The sequence below is a fragment of the Perognathus longimembris genome, chromosome 25 (genome assembly GCF_023159225.1).
Source record: "Perognathus longimembris pacificus isolate PPM17 chromosome 25, ASM2315922v1, whole genome shotgun sequence".
Taxonomy (NCBI): Eukaryota; Metazoa; Chordata; class Mammalia; order Rodentia; family Heteromyidae; genus Perognathus; species Perognathus longimembris.
The window spans coordinates 7,233,476-7,254,341 of record NC_063185.1 but is presented as its reverse complement, the minus strand read 5'-3'; the positions used below and the strand labels follow the sequence as shown (position 1 = coordinate 7,254,341).

The following is a 20,866-nucleotide window of genomic DNA, read 5'->3' as shown; positions in this document are numbered from 1 at the left end:
GTTAAGCCTAAGTGTGACAGCAGAATCCCGAGGCGCTGGGAATAAGGCCGAGGGTATCAGTTATCTCTGAACTGTGCAGGCTTCATGAGACACAGGCAACAAGAACAGGAGAGCCGCGACTGCATAACCCACGTCCCCAACACTTGCTCCAGGGACCTACCCTGCTCCCGCTCCTCAGGATGGGAGACTTGAGTGGTAAACCAGTCTCTGTTTTTCAATCACAATTATTCACCTTGTGTTCTTTATTCAAGTACAGGTCTTCAAAAAATGAAAAGTACACCTCTACAAGGGTTTCTTTTGCTTGCATGTGCTGATAGCAGAGCTTGAAATCAGGGCCTAGGTGCTGTTTCTTAGCTTTTTTTCGCTCAAAGTTGGAGCACAACCACTTGAGTCACCCCTCCACTTCTGGCTTTTTGATGTTTAATTGGATATAAGAGTCTCTGGGTTTGTCTGCCTGGGCTGGCTTGGAACCACCATCTTCAGATCTCAGCTTCCTGAATAGTTAGGATTACAGGTGTCTCACTCTCTTCAGGTGTTTCATTCTTTAAACACTGACCTGTAAAGAAAGGAAAAGTAATTACTTTCACCAAGACTGAGAATTTTAAGATTTCTTTGTGTGGGTCCTGGGGCTTGAACTCAGGGGTTGGGTGCTGACCCTGAGCTTCTTTTTGCTCAAGGCTAGCGCTCTACCACTTGAGCCACAGCGCCACCTCTGGCCTTTGCTGAGTAGTTTACGGGAGGTAAGAGTCTCATGGACTTTCCTGCCCAGGCTGGCTTGGAACAATGATCCTCCGATCTCAGCCTCCTGAGTAGCTGGGATGACAGGCCTGAGCCACCGGTGCCTGGTGAACTTGAACGTTTCCGAGTGAGCGACACATCCACCCAGGTTTCTGAGTCAGAAGCCGGGGCTCTGCAGCGGGGCCTCCGAGTGCTCGCCGCCTGCGCTCCGTGCTGCTCCGTCAGACAGGACAGAGACGTACTAAGCGTAGAGGCGCCCCTCCATGAGAGCTACCCCCTGCACACGCACAGCACACCCACACCCCTCCACATCGCCAACCGGAGCCGGCACACCTTCCTCGCGCACGTACCTCAGCTCAGGTTTCTGACCCTCGTCGTGTACTTGTCTGGGCTGGCGGTGCTCATTACAGTCGTGTAAATGGTGTAGCTGGAAATTAGAAGATGAGTTCTTACATTTGCGTCACTTCCCCTGGTATTCCAAAGATGGGGGAAATATCCAAGCCATCTCTAACACTAAGGGACAAGAATAAAAACCGAGGCCCAGAGAGCTCCAAATTCTTAAAACAATAAATTGGAATTGCAACTTCTCAGACACCTCCTGCCTATAATCCTAGCCTCGGAGGATAAGATCCATGACCACAGTTCAAAGCCAGGCCAGCAGGAGAGTGAAACTCAATCTCTAATGAACAACCAAGCAGCCACAAGTGGAGCAGTGGCTCAAGCCACGGAGCACCGGGCCCGAGTGAAAAAGCCAAGCGAGAACGCCCAGGCCCCGCGCTCAAGCCGCAACACCAGCACACGAAAAACACTGTGCCTCCGACTCCACGCACTGTGCGAGAGGCCTACACACGAGCCTGTGTGTGCTCACGCCCCAAGCCTCTCCTTCCGTGTCCCACGCCACCCCATGTCTTCAAAGACAGCTGGGGCTCAGGCCCACTGCATCTGCAGCTGTGCTGGCAGACACATGGTGGAAGCCGAGGCCCTGGAGACAAGGGGCGGAGGCCGAGGCCCTGGAGACACTAGACCCTGGAGACACAGGGCGGAGGCCCGAGGCCCTGGAGACATGGGGCGGAGGCCGAGGCCCCGGCCTGATACAGGGAGTAGGCGGAGGCCCTGGAGACATGGGGCAATCCCGCACCCCAGCACAAGGGGGCAGTGGGGGGCTGAGCGTCTCTGGCGTTGATCCCGGGGTGAGAGGCCTGGACGTCTGGGGTCTGTGTTCATTCAGGTGACCTTCCCGAGCTGAGTCCTCACAGAGTTCACGAACCCCTCCTGGGAGGGCAGCAGAGCTCGGGCCTGGGGGGGCCGCCGCGCCCTTTTCCTCCTCCTAGGCCCCTCCCTCCACCCCCTCCCTGGTTTTCTTCATGAACGTCCCATCTGGCAAAACTTGGCATGCCTGAGTGAGCAGCACGTGAAGCCCGGGTGACAAGCCCCGGCAGCTGGGACCCCCATGCGCGCGCCGGGAGCCCCCAGAGCCGGAGGGGAGCAGGTGCGGCCCTGCATGCGGTGCCCACGTGACAGGTGAACAGCATCCCTCATGCTCACTTACTTGTTATACACCAGAACCACCGACAAAACCTGCACGGGGGAAAGAGGCTCACTGTAAGAAAGCCAGAGAGCAGCGCGGTCCCACGGTGCTGTCCGTGAGGAACACGTAACCTAACACACCCATCACCGCTCCCTTTCCGAGGATGCAGCCAGGCGCAGGGACGCACACCGGATCTCATCATTCAGGGCTGAGATCTGAGGACCAGGGTCTGAAGTCAGCCCAGGGACAGAAGTCCATGAGGCGCCTCCTTCCAGTTAACCCCACAAACTGCTTCAACGGGGGGCTCGGCTCACATGCCGTAGTGCAAGTCAGGAGCAAAAATGCCGGGCAAAGGCCCTGAGTTCAGGCCCTGCCTCAGAACCAAACGGCAAACACACAGAGACATGTATGACAACTATGTGTTTCTGTTTAACATAAAGGGAAGCATGGGGGAAGTGACACAATTTAATTCACAACAAAGAGATAGGAGAAAATGCTGCAAAAGGACTTTAACTGGGTAGGGCTTTTACGGCCACCTTTCGCCTCACTTCAGACAAGTTTTCTTCTCCAGTATATAAGATAAAGATGCCGGACATCCTGGTAGAGTACAGGGGAGGGAGGGCAGTTACCTGGAAAAGCGCCTCCAGGCTGAGGTGCAGGAGGGGGGAGGGCATTTACCTGGAAAAGCGCCTCCAGGCTGAGGTGCACCTGCCCCGTGGCATTCAGGGCTTTGATGGCAGGAGTTCTGTGAAGACAAAGGTTGAAGGTCACCAAACACTTGGGAACCAGTGGCCCCGGGGCCCAGCAGGAGGACTCGTGGTCCAGGCCGACCTCGGCCTCCCATGCTCGGCTTCGAGGTGGAATGGTCCTCCCCACAGAGGCGGGGGCGGGGGCGGCCACACAGCTGCCGGCTCTTGGGGGACACCCTGACCAGCAGACATTTCACAGTGAGAAGCAGCGATGGAGCCGGGCACAAGCGGCTCACGCCTGTCATCTGCCTATCTGCTCAGGAGGATCAGCAAGGGGGTTTGAAGCCAGACCAGGCAGGAAGAGTGACAGAGACTCCAGATCCCATTAACCAGTCAAAAGCAGGGCTGGCGGCCTGGTTCAAGGTGTGGAGCACCAGCTACGGGTGCAAAAGCTGAGCGAGGCCCCGAGTTCAAGCCTTGGTACTGGCACTTAAGAAAGGGGCGGTGGATAACGAAAGCCCTGGATCTGTTAGCTGTTGGCTTTCTTTCCTTTGTTCGTTCATTCTTTCTCTCTCTCTCTCTCTCTCTCTCTTTCTTTCATCTTATAGAAAAGGCAATACATCCGGCCACCTCCTTTCATTTACAAGTGGGTGAAAGAGACCCTGGAGATTTCACGGTGGGTCAGGGGGGTCTGGTTGTGGGATCCGGGGCTCCTGGCCCAACAGATCCAAGAGGCCCTGGGCGCGGTCTCCTCCCCAGCCCCCACATCCGCACTGGGCACACGCTGGCAAGGAAGCGGGTGCGTTTCCCTGGAAGGAGCCAGCGCTGCAGGTCTGCCCAGTCCCGGGGGAGAAGGGGACCAGCCACCTCCCAACCACGCACACCATGCCGAGCCCAGGCAGGGGGGCGGCTACCTGCGGTCATCTCGCTTGGGCGCGGGCTTCCAGTGGTCGTAATTTGTCTCCACTCGGAACCACCTAGAACAGAGCGCAGGCGCTTAGGGCTTTCCCTGCCAGGATGGAGGACGGCTTCACTTTGTATGAGCACTCATTACGTCCTGGGCGGGGGGTCATTTGATCATGTCCATCATCTATGTCATGCATCTTGTCAGATAAGAAATATTTAAAAACTAAGAAATATGTCTAGTTTCATCAAATTAAAAAAAACCCACACAACCATTTCACAGGAAGAGCCCGGAGCCTTCCGTGGTACTCACGCCCCGTTCAAAGGATCCAGCGGCCAAATGTCTGCCGGGCCCCCTCTGTTCCTGGTGATGACCACCCCCTCCCGGGGGGCCGTGCCCCCCACGATGAAGTAAATGTCGGCGATGAGGGGGGTCTTGGCCAGTCTGAACACGGCTGCTTCAAAGCTTTCCGCCTCACTCATCGTCTGGGCAGGGAGACGAGTCATGAGGGGGAGGGCGTCCTGGGAATGGCCGCCGAGCTCCCTCCCCCCCGTCACCCGAGCGCGGCTCTGCTCCAAGCCTCTTGCCCTGACCGGCAGCCCAGAGCAGCACCAGTGTCTCCCGCAAGGCTGGAACCATTGAGTCCCCAGCCTGGCCCGCCACACCGCGGGCTGCTGAGGCACACCACCTCCTCGACGTCCCAAGAGTCCACGCCTCCCCCTCCACCTGCTCTCCCCACCCACCCTGGGACTGAACCCTGGCCCTGCACTTGCAAGGCCGGCCGCGCCCTGGTCCCCTCTGCTGTTTACCAGATGGGGTCTGCCGCTCCCAGTGCCTAGCCGGGACTACAGGCAGGGGCCATGGCATGGGAACAAACCGTGTGTCCATCATGCGAACCCCTAAGTCTCTGTCCCTGGCTGACTGACGGACGGCCAACATGGTATCTGACACTGGCCAATAGGCTGAGGCTTGGCCTCTTTGGTTTTCCCATTGTATAAGGATGGTCCCCTGGGGCACAAAGACTGGGACACACACACATACACCATCACCATCACCATCACCATCACCATCTCTTATCTCAACCAGTTACTGTATGAAAATTCAAGGTTATCAGAAGAACTCGTGGGTGGCGTCCAATGCACGAGAAGGAGGCGACGTCACTCAGTCCCTGCAACCACCCAGCTCCACGTCAGGCAGGCTCAGAGCGCCTATAATCCTAGCTACTCAGGAGGCCGAAACCCAAGGTTGGTTCAAAGCCAGCCTATGCAAAAGAAACCACTGGAGTCCATCTCTCATAAACTAGCACCAAGCGGAGTTGGAGGCATGGCTCAAGATGGTAGAGTGCAAGCAGAGCAAGCCAGCCAAGCCTGAACACGAGGCTCTGAGTTCCAACTCTAAAAAGAACCAAGAGATAAATAACAAGTACGGGTGGCTTCCTGTGGACCTCCCCTCTCTACGTACACTTTGTCTCCCCCGTGCTCAAGCTGCCAGTCACCCCTTTTCCTACAATTCGCCCTCCGCCCGCACTGAGCGCAGGGCAGCTCACGCTGGCCCCTGTTCCCGCCGCGATGAGGCGGCACGGAGACTCGGCCTGGCCCTGAACCAGCGCCAGTGTGTATCTGGGAAGGCCACACGTGTGCGGCTGAATCGGCTCAGGACGGTCTCCGTGCAGGAGCAGCGCTGTGAGCTGACACGCCTCGCGCCACGACGGCCGTGGTTGGGGTGAAGTTCAGCGAGGTGGCGGGCGGACTCACCGTGCGGAAAAGCCAGCTGATCGGAGAGTGGCCCTGGAGCAGGGCTGCGACCGCATTCTCCCACCACCAGCCTTTATCTGCGGAGGTCGAGAACTGTACACCAGTCCAGGGGCTTGCACTCGGGGCTCCAGGATCTGACTTGGTCGTTTTGCTCAAGACTGGGCTCTACCACTTGCTCCTCCATGCCCAGATCTCTGCCGGTTCACGAGGTCAGAGCCTCGCAGGACTTTTCCGCCTGCGCGAGCTGTGAATCTCTGTGTCCCCACTCGCTCAGGTTATAGGTGTGAGCTACCAGCACCGGGCTACTTAGGAGGCTCCACGCTCTGAGGAGCAAGGTTCAAAGCTAGCCCAAGCAGGTAAGTTCATTCAACTGTTGGCTCGAAGAAACCACTAGAAAGCCAGAAGTGGAACTGGGGCTCAAGGGGCAGAGCGCCAGCCTGGACAAACGGAGCTCAGGGACAGCGCCCAGGCCCCGGCTGAGCATGTGCACGCACGCGCACACACACACACACGCATGCACACGCCTGCCTCCTAGTCCCAGGCTCCTCCATCAGTGAGCTCTTACCGCTCACTTGATGCTGTAAGCAAGCTGACCTTGTCTTGTTTCTGGAAACGCCTGTCCTGTCCTGAGCTAGTACAGGAACGGGCCGCAGAGCCTGGGCGCGTTCACCCCAGCCCCCACCTCTGGGCCCTCCTGTGTCCCCCGCCTCGGGTGGGCTGTCCTGCAGAAGCCCCGCCACCCCGTGAGGGGAGCGCGGGAGGTGTGTGGACACACTGAGCAGGGGCACAGGAGGAAACGCCCAGGAGCGCGCGGTGATTACCTCACTCGTCACCAGAGACCGTGAACTTGTATGGACTCTGCCTGTTCCACAGCCCCACGTAGCCCACGAACGTGGTCCCCGTGAACGCGACCTGGAACCAAGAGCACGGACCGCTGTGCTGTTCTGCTGAGAGACACACACACACACACACGCACGCACACACACACACATGCACACACACGCACGACCTGAAACCAGGAGCAGGCACCACTGTACTGTTCTGCCGAGAGACACACACACACGCACACACACGCACACACACGCACGACCTGAAACCAAGAGCAGGGACCGCTGTACTGTTCTGCCGAGAGACACACACGCACACACGCACGCACGCACACGCACGCAAGCACAACCTGAAACCAAGAGCACGGACCGCTGTGCTGTTCTGCTGAGACACACACACACATGCACACACGCACGCACGCACACATGCATGACCTGAAACCAAGAGCATGGACCACTGTACTGTTCTGCCGAGACACACACGCACACACACACAACCTGAAACCAAGAGCAGGCACCACTGTACTGTTCTGCCGAGACACACACACACGCACACACATGCACACACGCACAACCTGAAACCAAGAGCAGGCACCACTGTACTGTTGAGACACACACACGCACACACACATGCACACAATTTCCTGTAGTATTTTTAACACTTTTTTCTTATATATATATTTAACATAATAGAATGTTATCTCTGAAAGAATATTCTAGAACATGGCTCTTAACCTGGGGATGCATGGATCCAATTCAATGGAGTGAAACAGAGTGGGGGAAAGAGGCGTGTCTTTATTCTCACTAACCTCTCCCTGAGATGTGACTGCTTCTTTTTTTAAGTTTTAATGTATTTTATTGTAGGGGTTTGAGTGTACTTTCTCCACAGTTGCATGTGTGTTGTGTAACTGCTTCTTTAACGAGCGCACACGGCACCCGTGGTGCGGGAGGAGGCGGATGAGCAGCAAGGCACAGGGATTTTCACGTGCAATGCTGGAGGCTGCTGCTAACTTCGAGTAGCACAGTGGACAGTCACTACTCTGAAATCTCGGTAGTTATTAGACTCACTGCTAAGTCATCACTTGCCTGAGGTGTTAAAAAAGAAGAGGGTTGAAATGACCTGCATTTCACTATCAGGGATGTCCACTGAAAGTCCTTTTATCTTATATATTTATAAAACATTCTTCTCAAAAGAAGGACCCCTACATTATGGAAGTTAAAAAATGAGGTCTGATTTTCAAAGCTTTTGCTTTGCTTGTAAGATAAACATCACACATTTCATAACCTCTGGAAGTTTAGGAGAACAAGTAGGACTTGTTTACTGTCACCAATAATAAATCACATCTAAATTTTAAATGTTACCAAGTCATTCACTGTCACACCCACCCCATTGTTTTCATGATTATTTATTTCTCTTTTTGTGCCAGCACTGGGGCTTGAATTCAGGGCCTTGCACTCTTGCTTGACATTTTGTCTGCTCAAGGCTGGCCACAGAGCCACCTCTGGCCTTTTAGGGGTTAACTGAAGAAAAAGGCTCATGGCGTTCCTGCCTGGGTTGGCTTTAAATGACAGCCTTCCCATCTCAGCCTCCCAAGTAGCTAGGATTCCAGGCACGCGACACCGGCACCTGGCTACCTGGCTACGATTTTCTTCTGAAGCCAGCCTTACTAAAAATTGTTAACAGTGACCAAGTAAATACCTTCAGTATGCCATGGAGAAAAGAGAAACGTCCACTTTAAATGTCTCTGTACTGTTTGAATCTTCAGTGAGAAAAAAAGTTTTCTTTACAAAAGTTGATGACTGCTCATTCAATAACAAATTTTTAGTGCCTATTCAGGAAATTAGCCCATCCTATTGTCCTTGTTCTTAAAGCTCGAGTCTGGCTTTTAGATACTACCTGCTCTATGGCAGTGAAAGGCTTTGAACTGTCTCTCTAGAAGTTTCCACAGCCATCGGACAACAGCACCCATTGGGCGGCTAGTTTTCTTTTCCCTCTTCTCTTGGTGCTGCTGGAGTTGGAATTCAGAGCTCGGTCGTCGGCTAGTACCCCGTTCTACCCGTGAAGCCACATTCCCAACCCTTCTGACCTTATTTTCCAGATAGGTTATTTTGCTTTTTGCCCAACCCAACTTCAGTTCACGATCCTCCTCCCTACACCGCCTGCATAGCTGAGATCACGGATTGTATCACCACACCCAGCTTAGTGACTGAGAGGAAGCCTTGCGGACCACACACTGCAGCCCTCCTACGCTCCTAATTCCTGAGTGGCTGGGATTACAGGCGGGCACCACTATGCTCAGCCTTTAATTGTACTTTTTTTTTTTTGTGGGTCGTGGGGCTGGAACTCAGGGCCTGGGCGCTGTCCCTGAGCCTCTCTGTGCTCCAGCAAACACTCTACCACTTAAACCACAGCGCCACTTCTGGTTATTGAGTGGTTAATTGGACATAAGAGTCTCCCAGGGACTTTTCTTCCCCAGGTTGGCTTCAAACTGCGATCCTCAGATCTCAGTCTTCTGAGTAGCTAGGATGACAGGCGTGAGCCACCAGTGCCCGGCTCATCGTACTTTTAAAGACATCTTGCTGAAAACAAAATGACTTCGAATGATATGGGTAAACCATCTTCGTATCGTGAAGGCTCATTTTTTTTTACTTGCCTACTATCACATAGCTACCCCAGGCTTCGTATAGATCGCGCCACGTAACCTAAGCGGCCTTCTCAATCAAGTGCTTATTCCCGTGCCGGAGATGCAGTTCACAGAACAGGTCTGAGTGGTTGCCCAGGTTCACAGAGGAAGTAATGGCAGGACTCAAACCAGGACAGCAGACCCCGAAGCTACCAGGTGTCCGTCACCCTCGCCACACCAGCCCCCTTCCATTCCAGAGCAGCCTGAGCACCGGAGAGCACGGGAAGAGGAGGAAGAGGAGGCTGACCGTGTGTCCCACCCCCTTCTTATTTTAAAGACAATCTCACGATGATGACACGCACACACTGGCAGACCACGCGAAGGAGTGTAACCGCCGCTCAGGAAGTCCTGGATTTCCACCTGTTCTACCCCACGGGCTGTACCTGGCCATTTTTCAAGAACTGCACATCGACAGTCAGCTGGCGCAGGATGTCCCCGAAGGGATAGTCCAGGTTCCGCCCATGGTAGATGCGGCCTGCGGGGTCCTGGGCCACTATGCTGGTGCAGAACCTGCGTGAGGGAGGAAGCCCAATGTGGTGAGCGAGCTGCACACGCGCAGGAGGCCGACTTCCCCTAGTGCACACGCGTGGGTGCTCCCAGCAGCGGCTCCTCCTCAGCCCGGGTGGCGTCCCAGGTCCACTGTGAGCCGCCCTCGGTGGCGGTGCTAGGGTTTGCTTTGGGGCCCTCCGGGCAGGCCGCCACTGGAGCCCGGCCCCTCATGGAGGGCTGTGCTTGTGTTTGGAGTTGGCCTTGCGCTCGAGGCCTGGGCTGTGTGTGACCTTCACGCTCGAGGCCTGGGCCGTGTGTGACCTTCACGCTCGAGGCCTGGGCCGTGTGTGACCTTCACGCTCGAGGCCTGGGCCGTGTGTGACCTTCGTGCTCGCGGCCTGGGCCGTGTGTGATCTTTGCGCTCGAGGCCTGGGCCGTGTGTGATCTTCGCGCTCGCGGCCTGGGCCGTGTGTGACCTTCGCGCTTGTGGCCTGGGCTGCGATCTTCCCGCCGCCTGGTGAGCAGCTGGCCTGACAGCTTCACTTTGCCACACCCAGCCCCCCAACTTTCTATGACAAAATGAGGAAGGAGAAGCACACAAGTGTCCCTTCATTTTCGGTTTGTGTAACAAAGGAAGCGTGGAAGGGTTTTAATTCCTTCTCCACTTGCTGACGCTGGGAAGGCTCATGGGGGGAGGGGGGAAGGCTGCCAGCGTGGGGGAAGTGACCAGGCAAAACCTGCGCGCCCTCTCTCGGAGGTGCAAGACCGCCACCACCACCAGGCTGCTCAGCACCGCCCCCCGTCCCCCCCTCCAACCCCCAGGCCCTCGGGTCTCACGCGGAGGCCTCTTAGGCCAGGTTGACCAGCAGGCCATCGGCCAGGTGCAGGCGCAGGAAGTCTCAGACGCCGCGGATCTCCTCCGCATACTGCCCAGGCAGCAGGCGCGGCAGCTCCGCGGCTGCCGAGCCCAGCAGCGCCAGCACCCAGTCCGGAACCCGGGCCCTGCGGGAGGGCGGGCGGGGGGGGGGGGGTGGTGGTGGCGGGGAGCGTCAGGGGCCGGCGGGCGGGGGCCTGGAGGGAGCGGGTAGAGGGTGCGGGGTCCCCGGAGAGAGCGGGCGGGGATCCCCGGGGGGATGGGGGGTCCCCGGGGGATCGGGCGGGGTGTGGGGGGGGAGATCCCCGCGAGGAGGCTCCCCGCGCCCCCGCCCCGGGCCCGGCCGCTCGGCTCACCGGATGATCTGCAGCACGGCAGAGGGCAGCAGGGCCGGGTCGAAGGTCCGCAGCACCAGCAGACAGCGCGCCCCGGGGGCCGCATCCAGGCTCACGTGGAGCCGCGGCCCAGGCCGGCAGCGCGGGCCCGAGGAGGAGGAGGAGGAGGAGCAGCGGGCACGGCGGCCCCGCGCCCCGCATGGCTCCCATCCCGGCCGCACCCCGACCGCACCGCGGCCCGCAGCCCGAGTCCCGGCGAGGCCGCGGAGGAGGAGCCGGGGCGGAGCCCGAGCGAGCATCGGGGGCGGAGGCGGGCTGGCCGCACGCGGGCGAGGACGCCCCGCCATCCCCGCTCCCTGTGTCCCCGCCCCTTGAGTCCCGCCCCCGCGGCCCCGCCCCTTGAGTCCCGCCCCCCGCAGCCCCGCCCCTACCCCATGAGTACCGCCCCACGGCCCCGCCCCTTGCCCCATGAGTCCCGCCCCCCGCGGCCCCGCCCCCCGGGCTCTCACGGCCGCCGGGCGCCGGTACCGGGGTGAACCATGCCCGGCTCCCCTCCTCGCAAGCCCTCTCCACCTCTCGGCGCGCGCGCGCGGGACCCGGTGCCGTTCCCAGGCTTTCCCTCTCAGGGCCGCGCCCCGCCGCCCCCACCCGCGGTTCACCCGGGGCTTTCCCGCCCGGGCCGGCCTTGACCTTCGGTGCTCAGACGCAAACTCCCGGTGCATCCGGGGATTGAGATCCGAGGACCGGCCGTCATCCAGAGCCCCGGGTCCCGAGACCCAGACACCATCCAGCCGGGACCCCTGCGCGCCCCCACCCCCCATCCAGCCTGGGCCGGGACCCCTGTAAGTGAGAAGCCCTGAGGTCAAACTGTAGCATCACAATAAAGAAATAGAGAAAACAATAAGAATTTTAAATCTCTTTTGGAGGCTGGGCACAACAGTGGTCTAATGTGATGCCAGCACTTGGGCGGCTAGCAGGAGGGTCAGAAGTTGGAGGCGGCCCTGAATGACACCATAGGACTCTGTGTCAAAGTGCCATCACCACCACCCCACCCCACCCAAGCCGACAAGCAAAACGAAGCCCTCAAGACAGACACAGGAAGGTTTTGCAAAAGGACACGTACAGAAAGGACAAGAGAACTGCGTTTCATAAAGTAGGTATCAAAGCTAGGTCTAATTTTTTAACATCGGTCAATCCCTGTATGTTCACGGACCACAAGGCAGCCAGTTAGCACGAAGGAGCCTCCCAGGGATCTAGCTTGCTTGCCTCTGGTCACAGGAGCGACGGCCACCTCGATCAACTCCCACCTCTGCTGGGTACAGGCTGCGTGCTTCCTGCCCCCAGCTCTCGTGTGTGAGAGTGCAAGGCCCCACAGGGCTCAGAGGACACGGCGGTGTCCAAGGTCAAGCGCTCTTACAGCTCCTGCTATCTACATTTCAGGCTGAACTCACCTGCTTTTCTCGGAAAGAACGCTTGTGTTTTGATCGAACATTCTGGCTGTATCTCATCATCATGAAGTTCTTCTGTTTTTTCTTCTCTTTATTTGTGGAGCTGGAAAATGGATTTATTTTGGTTTTCTTCCTCACAAATTCCTTCCGGTCTGTCTTTCCAGCCTATCAGCACAAAAAGATGGACATTTGTTAACACACTTGAGAAGTTCACTAATCGGTGCAGACGTACACTCCTGTGCTAGGCCGTCAGTGGGTGCTAGGTACAGTCCTTGCTCCCTGGATTCAGCGGACAAAAGGCTGCAATGACTGCGACCGAGTGCGGGGAGTTCATAATCTAGACCACTGGGATCGGAGGGGCTCTCTGGAGCCAAGTAAGCAGTTTCGTTTCACATTGTGGGGCAAAGGAAGGAAGGGTGGTGTTCCAGGAAGGCGGCACAGTGGGTGAAAAACGGAGGAGAAAGAACTGGGGTGTGTACAATTACGTAGACAGGTTTCAGAATCTATAAACGGACTGCAGAAGGTGAAGGGAAGCCGTGGAATGGTGCGTGAGGAAAGGTGTAGGAAGCAATGCAGTCAGGACGCAGACACGAACAGCCACAGCGCCAGAGGCCAACTCTGATTGTAAACATTTCTATTACTTTAATACATGTACCAAGCCTCCTGATGGGGCGAGTATGTCCTGTTCCTTTTCTGGGCGCTGTATCTTGCTTTGTGGGTGCATGGCTACATGTAGCTGTGAAAACTCGCCCAATACAACATCAAACACATGTGTATTCACTTCCACTTTTACAGCTCTACAGCTATGGGTACACACTTGTATGTTTTCTGTGTAAGGACTGAGGAAGCGCGACCCCACTTACCATGGCAGTTCCTAGTCTCGTCTCCTTATCAGACTTTGGCTTTTTATGAAGGCGCTCAATGTCCCAAAGAGACAGGAGTTCACCTCTGTGAGGGGGGAAAAGGAATTAATTATGTGGCGTGGAGGAACTCCTGTCCTCGCGGGTGCCTCGTTAGCGGGTACGCTGCCTGGAGGCCCACTGGATGCGCGTTACCTGGACTCCTCGTCACTGTCCACGTCGATGTACTTCCTCTTCTGCACTTTCCCGGGGGCGGCATCCAGCTCCTTCCTCATCTGCGCCATCTGGATCTTTTGGAAGTCTTCCTGAGTTAAGACCCGACTCATGCTGATGGCTGCGGCTTTGGCCTTGCGCTCCTCCACGGGCATGCTGTTCAACTTCTTGGTCTTCATGAAACACAAGTCACAGAGCCCTGGCTCAAGTGAGAGTTCTGAGCTCCAGCAACCCAACCTCCCCAAGGGCCTGGGCAAAAGTCCCGCCTCGGTCAACACGTGAGTGACCTCACGACTTACGATTTCTTGCTGCTCTTCATCAGAAGAGTGGTGGACATCAACCCATTCGCCATCAGCACCCTCCTCCTCCTCCTCCTCCTCCTCCTCACTGAGGCTGGCACTCTCCCATCCATCTGCGTGAAGAAGGGGCTCAATCACGCAGCCGCTCTCTGCTGAACACTCACACAAGTCACAACTCCGAGTCCACTGACCAACAACTGAGCAATGCTGCTAAATAAGCCACACCATTTCAGTTTAAATTTAAGGAGAACAAAGCAAGCATTGACAAATATTGACTGTCAGTCAAAACCTTACAGTCATTTGTCCTGATACTCAAAAAAGGAACAGACTCCCAAAGCTAAGTGACGCTGAACCAATGGTACCCACCAAAATTGCACTTGTGTACTGAACTTGTACTGTAGCAAGTATCTGATTAACATCCAAATATATTTAGATTTAGGTGAGAAAGGAGTTTCAGTTATTCAGAGAACTGAGTGTAAGATTCTGGGTGTCAAAGAGCCTTGTAGACACCTCAATAAAGTGGCTCCCCGTGACCCATAAGGCAGTGCAATAGCAGCTGTTTGCTCTTTGGTCTATTTACAACTATGCCTGACAGGGTGTCTAGGTTTGCCATGTAACAGTGAGATAAAGTATGCCTTCAGGGTCTGAAGGTGCAGTACAGAAGGAAAGGAACAGAAATGGAAAGGAAAAAGAACAGGAGAGAGAGGAAAGTAAAGGAAAATGAACCTTCATCATTGTCAGCATTCTCTTCTTTGTCAACTTCTAGGACCTCAGCTCCTGGAATGTAATCTTTAGCATCTAATTCTCCATATTCCTGTATTCTTGCTTCTGCAGAGGCTTCTGTAGGTTTACCCTAAAGGAAGAAGGAGGGCAAACCATGTAATCATTGGTAGTACTGTCCAGAATTTTGAATTCTGGGAGGATAGTCATTAAAAAAAAATGGAAGCAATCAAATTATAAGAAGCCTGCTTATGTCTCTGGCCAAACTAAATCCATCTGGAATGCTGTCCACTGATTTCCTCATTCTTTTCTCATCAAAATTCAGACATTTGTAGTTATGGAATGAAATATCACCTCTGTTACATACATCTACCCTCCTCGTTTGATAGAGATGGAAGCTGGCTGGGGACGTGGTCAATGCAGGCTTCCGGTCTGCTAGCAGCATCAAAAGCTTTTGAGGTACATGTAAGGGTCACAGCTTCACGCTTGCTAGGCAGGTGCTCTGCTGCCGAGCCACACCTCCGGCCTCTTTTGCTTTAGTTTGGCAGTCTCATGTGTTTGCCTACGCAGGCCTTGATCGTGATCATTCTCACGTAGCTTGATGACAGGTGCATGCCACCTTGTGCCACACTGAAAAGGGGTCGTGCTAACATTTTTTTGTGTGCTGGCTGGCCTCAAAGTGCAATCCTCCAGATCTCTGTTTTTATGAGGGCTGGGATTACATGCTTGAGCCATGGCACCTAGCTGGGACTGTATCCTTTAGGCCAAAAGAAGGATGTCTCACCTACCCGAAATTTCTTCTGCAACATCTGAGGATTCAGTGTCCAGAAGAGCTGAATCCAAGTTCTAGCAGACATCATTACATCTATAAAATAACACTTTTGGTGAGAAATTATGGAGCAAAAAGACCATAGTGAGGTAAAAATGAGTCACAAGGAAATCCTTGGCCTACTGAAAGTAACATACAACTTACTCTTATCTTTGTGTGTCTTATATTGAACCAGGTCTTGAAGAAGGTCTTCAGTCATGGCTAGAGGACATCGAGCTGTATTGCTTTTATAGCATTGATTCTAGAAAAGGAAAACTGAATTAAAAAAATAACAAGAGAGCAATTCTATGTGGTTTAACCTAAGAAAATGAAAGCGAAGGGAATACAAGTTGGGTTTTAAAATGACAGCATGGTGAAGAATGTGAGAGTGGTAGCCTAAAACTTTTAGTCAGGCAGTGACTGCCATTACCTTTTCTCACAGAGGAAGGTACACTGTGAAATGGCAAGGCAGCATCTGCTGCTAGCCCAAAGGAGGGAAGGACTAGGTCAGGTAAGAAGGATTATAGGTCTTCAAGCTTTTCCAAGGATCATAAAATGTAATTGGTTAACATGTCACTTTCTCCTAAGGACAGTTTAAATGACTCTTGAATCGGGCTGACTCTATTCTGCAGTCTTGCAGCTTTTACTCAGGGCCTCAGCGCTATCCTTGACCGTTTTTGCTCAAAGCTAGCGTTCTGCCACTTGAGCCACAGCTCCACTTCTGGCTTTTTGGGTAGCTAACTGGAGATAAAAGAGTCTCATGGCTTGTTTGTCCAAGCTGGCTTTGAACAGAATCCTCAGCCTCCTGAAAAGCTATTAGTACAAGTGTGAGGTACCGGTGCCCAGCAGTACTTACTCTGTAAGTGGTTTTGAATTAATCAGAAAGGCCACTGAACTGCCCTCAAATCACAGTGATTCACTATTAAATCATTTGTGACACGTAAGATATATTCATAGTGAGAGGAGAGAAAAATACTTAGATTGTCCAACAATTCTTCATATAGAGTAAAATTGTAAAAAGACAAATAGCTGATTAGTAGTAAAAGTGCCCTTCTCTGGTTCTTTCCTAAAATTCTGACCAGTATAATAAAAGCAGATGTCATTGGCTTATGCCTGTAATCCTAGCTACTCAGATGTGGGCGACTTAAGGATTGAAGACAACCCAAGCAGAAAAGTTTACTAGATGTCATCTCCAAAATAATCAGAGAATACAAAGTGACATACAACTAAAACCCCTTAATGCAACTACTTAAAGATAATAAGAATGAGAAAATAAACAAAATCAGAAAAGACTGGTTTGGAGGCATGGCTCAAGTGATAGAGCACCAGCAGAGCAAGTGCAAGTCCTGAGTTCAAACCACAGCACATGTGTGTTACATGTTTACTACGCCCACCATGTTGTTCTACATACCCTACAGTCATGACTTCCCCTGAGTTCTTGTCAGTGACGAAGTTGTTAGCCACAGTCATGAGCAACGACTGAATGATCTGCATGAGAGCGAGAGAAGAAGTGAGTGCAAGTGGCGTGCCTGGGCCCAAAGACGAGGCTGGAGAAACAGCACCTGCCTTCAGTTCCAGAGCTGGAAGCAATCAAACCCAAGGGCATCACAGATGGAAAAGTTTCCTTGGGGTTCAGTCTCCAGGGTCACACTCAGGTTAAATCCTACACTCCTAAATTCCAATGCTCTTACTCAACAGAAGGAATGATAGCTTTGAAAAATAATTACTGTAAACACACACACACACACACACACACACACACACACAGTTTTTGAACTGTATTTGAACACAGGGCCTCATACTTGTCCTATCTCTTGAGCCAAGCTACCCCACTCCAACCCCCATTTTGGATAGGATCTCTTGCCTTTTGCCCAGGCTGGCCTTGAACTTGGATCTCCTTAATCTTTGTCTCTCAAGTAATTGTGATAAGGCATGAGCCACTCCTGCCTTAATAATATTCGTGACCTCTTCTGGTCCTAACATTGTCACTGCACAAGTCAGAATTTTCAAAAGAAATTTAACTTTCCATGAACTGTGCAAGCGAGCTTTTTCAATTTTTGTCAATCATGGGGCTTGAACTCAGGGCCTGGGTGCTGTCCCTGAGCTCTACCAAACAGTGCCACTTCCAATTTTCTGGTGGTTCATTGGAGATCAGGGTCTCAGGGACTTTCCTGACCGGTTGGGCTTTGAACTGCACTCCTCAGCTCTCAGCCTCCTGAGTAGCTAGGATGACAAGTGTGAGCCACTGGCACCCGGCACAACCCAACTTCTTAACAACAGGAAATCTAAAGTAGACAGATCTTGGCTCAGGCATGTACTCAGTTGAGAAACAGGACTCTACCTTCACAATACCTAGTGAAAAACAACTCAGCTGGAGGCATAGCTCAGAAGTCCTTCACCAGTCTGACAAGTTCAATGGCTTCAGTTCAAACCCCAATACTACTGGGGGAGGGGGAGGGGGAGGGGTGGCATGGCGCTGGCTGTGTGGACTAGGTCCCCAAGTCAGGTTAGCAGTTCTCACCTCTGGGGGAACAAGCTGGTGAGTGGCTTGGGCCGCAAACAGAGGATCTTTGTTACTTCTGAAAACGTAAAAGAGAAGAAGGGGTACTGTCATGGCTGGCTCTCAGGACCCAACCCATTGCTACTGTGGCTTCCTCTGCCTGGCTGCATGGCTCCCTTGAGCTTCCTCAAGCCCCTACCTTAGCAATGTCCCTTCCTCACCACACACTCTTAATACAGAGCACGAGCACATCAACTCTACAAGGGTAAGGGCTCTGTGTTAAAGTCACTGTGCAGTTCCTAGTCTGGTGCAGTGCGCCAGAGAAGTCACTCAGTGGTGAATGAACGAATAAGTGCAAATCAAGATTTACACGTATTCTCTATTCAAAGGGGCAGCAGAGTTACTATTTAGCACAAGAGAGTAGCCTTTAGTGAGTAGCTTGCTCTTCTTTTTTTCTTTCTATACTCCAAAGCATTCATGTGAGGAAGTATGGAAAATACTTAGTCCAGTGCTTGGTTCATGTCCATTGCTTTCCTAACCTGGGTAGAGTCTAAAGGCAAAGAGCATCTTTTTTCCTGCTCTGATGTTTTTAATTGGCTTTGCTACACATGTAAGGGCAATGAGAACAATTATGATCAAGTTATGATAAAAGGTGAAACTTCTATCATTTTCCTGCCAGGCCTGGGGCTTGAACTCAGGGCTTAGGCACTGTCCGTAAACTTCTTCTGCTCAAAACTAATGCTCTAGCATGTGAGCCACAGTGTCACTTCTGGTTTTCTGGTAGTTAACTGGAAGTTAAGAGTTTCATGGACTTTCCCAGACTCTTTTCAACAGCAATTCTCAGATTTCAGCCTCCTGAGTAGCTAGGATTACAGGCACAAACCATGGGTGTCCTGTTATACTTCTATAATTTTTTGTTTTGTTTTGTTTTTGCCAGTCCTGGGGTTTGAACTCAGGGCCTGAGCTTCTTTTTGCCCAAGGCTAGCACTCTACCACCTGAACCACAGCGCCACTTCCAGCTTTTTCTATATATGTAGTACTGAGGACTCGAACCCTGGGCTTCATGTATATGAGGCAAGTACTTTACCACTAGGCCATATTCCCAGCCCCACTTCTATAATTTTTTATATTACACAAGTAGAGACATCCACTTTTCATTGCTACTACTTTGAAAACCAATAGTTTCTTACAGTTAATGAGCAGAACAACGAATCCACGGCCAATTCTAGAAAGAATGCTACAGGAATGCTGAACTCCTAACTCATTAGTGAGTCCAAAGTAACAGACTAGATGGTATTCTAATGTGAGGGCCACTAAAAGAACAGGCAAGTGGGTACCTTACCTCTCTGGTGGGGCTGCAGGAACCTTTGCACAAAGGGATAGAAGTTGAAGAGAAAAACCTGTGGGCAAAAAAATACACAAATTCATTATTTATGAAACGGAGACATGGCTTCACGTTTCCATAATGGAACTCTATCACCAAGATCAACTAATTGGGAAATATTTCTCACTTTTCTTCAGTTTCTGTAAGTAGTCATGTAAAAAGATGACTCAATTTGTTTTCTTGTTTTTTTTTTTTTTGGCCAGTCCTGGGCCGTCAACTCAGGGCTTGAGCACTGTCCCTGGCTTCTTTTTTGCTCAAGGCTAGCACTCTGCCACTTGAGCCACAGCGCCATTTCTGGCCATTTTCTGTATAGGTGGTGCTGAGGAATCGAACCCAGGGCCTCATGTATACGAGGCAAGCACTCTTGCCACTAGGCCATATTCCCAGCCCCTCAATTTGTTTTCTTAACCAAGAACAGGAACTCTCTCAACTGATCCTATACTGTTCTTTTTCCATCTAAAGGAAGAAAAAAGTAAATAAAGGGGCTGGGGATATGGCCTAGTGGCAAGAGCGCTTGCCTCTTATACATGAAGCCCTGGGTTCGATTCCCCAGCACCACATATACAGAAAATGGCCAGAAGTGGCGCTGTGACCCAAGTGGCAGAGTGCTAGCCTTGAGCAAAAAGAAGCCAGGGACAGTGCTCAGGCCCTGAGTCCAAGCCCCAGGACTGGCAAAAAAAGAAAAAAATAGAAAAAAGTAAATCAACGAAGAATAAAGGCAGAGTTAACCAAAACAACACTCTTCAACACCTGTCATTTCGGCTAGCTTAGAAATGGAAGCAAGAGTTAAATGTCAGACTACTAGTCAGTTAAGGGCTGGAGCAGACCCTATTTCAAAACCACAGGGCTGGAGAGAGCCTCTAGCAGGAATGAGGCCCTCAGTTCAATCTCTATTACTTTTGGAAAAGGAACAAGAAAAAAAAAATCAACTCTGAATAGCACTAACGTAATCTGACCACCAAAACACTGCCAGTCTTGATTGTATTGTCTACTAGTCCAGCTACCTTGTAGGAATTGCTCTCCATATTTTAAAGAGAAAATACTCACTTTGGAGCCTACTTACGTAAGGGTCACAAGAGTCCAGTTATAAAGGAAATGGAAACGATTAGTTTCAAGAAATGAAACCTTGGTTATGCTTTCTCAATGTTCTTCATATGGAAATAAATTTATTTTTTCCACTTCAGCCACAAAACAAAACCCGGTTGGGTCATTAGATACTTCTTCTAATGGTTCGATATAAAGATGGATATCCAGCTGTTAAAACTCCAATATTATTTCCTTCAAACTACGCTTAAACCACTAATCACTTTTGCTTTCCCATCAAGTTCAAATTCAGTTCTGCACTGAAATAACTGCATACATTGACCTGGTGACCCTTATGGAACTACAGCCATAGAGAAAAAGCAGTGAAGAGGTAGGTTTTTCTTAGGAAATAACCATGTTCCTGTGTGTGCTTTCACTTTAAACTGGGATGTGTGTATTTACTAGCCGACTTTCTTACTTTTCAGACAAAGCAAGGTGGGTGACGAGGTGGGTGACTAAGCAAGGTGAGTGAAGGGAAAGGGACAGGGAATGCCAGGAGGGAACCCAGGCCTTGGGCATGGTAAGCAGCCACCCCAGAGTCTGACTCCCAGCCCCCTTCCTTTTGTTATTTTAAAAAGCTTAAGGGGGGGTTGGGGATATAGCCTAGTGGCAAGAATGCCTGCCTCGGATACCCGAGGCCCTAGGTTCGATTCCCCAGCACCACATATACAGAAAACGGCCAGAAGCGGCGCTGTGGCTCAAGTGGCAGAGTGTTAGCCTTGAGCGGGA

The 20,866-nt window shown here is 52.4% G+C and overlaps 2 pseudogenes; both read right to left on the bottom strand.

Annotated features, from left to right (window-relative positions):
• Positions 1-468: 468 nt before the first annotated feature.
• On the bottom strand, positions 469-11,643 carry LOC125341781 (annotated as a pseudogene).
• Positions 11,644-11,766: 123 nt separating this feature from the next.
• On the bottom strand, positions 11,767-20,079 carry LOC125341780 (annotated as a pseudogene).
• Between the last annotated feature and the right edge of the window lie 787 nt (positions 20,080-20,866).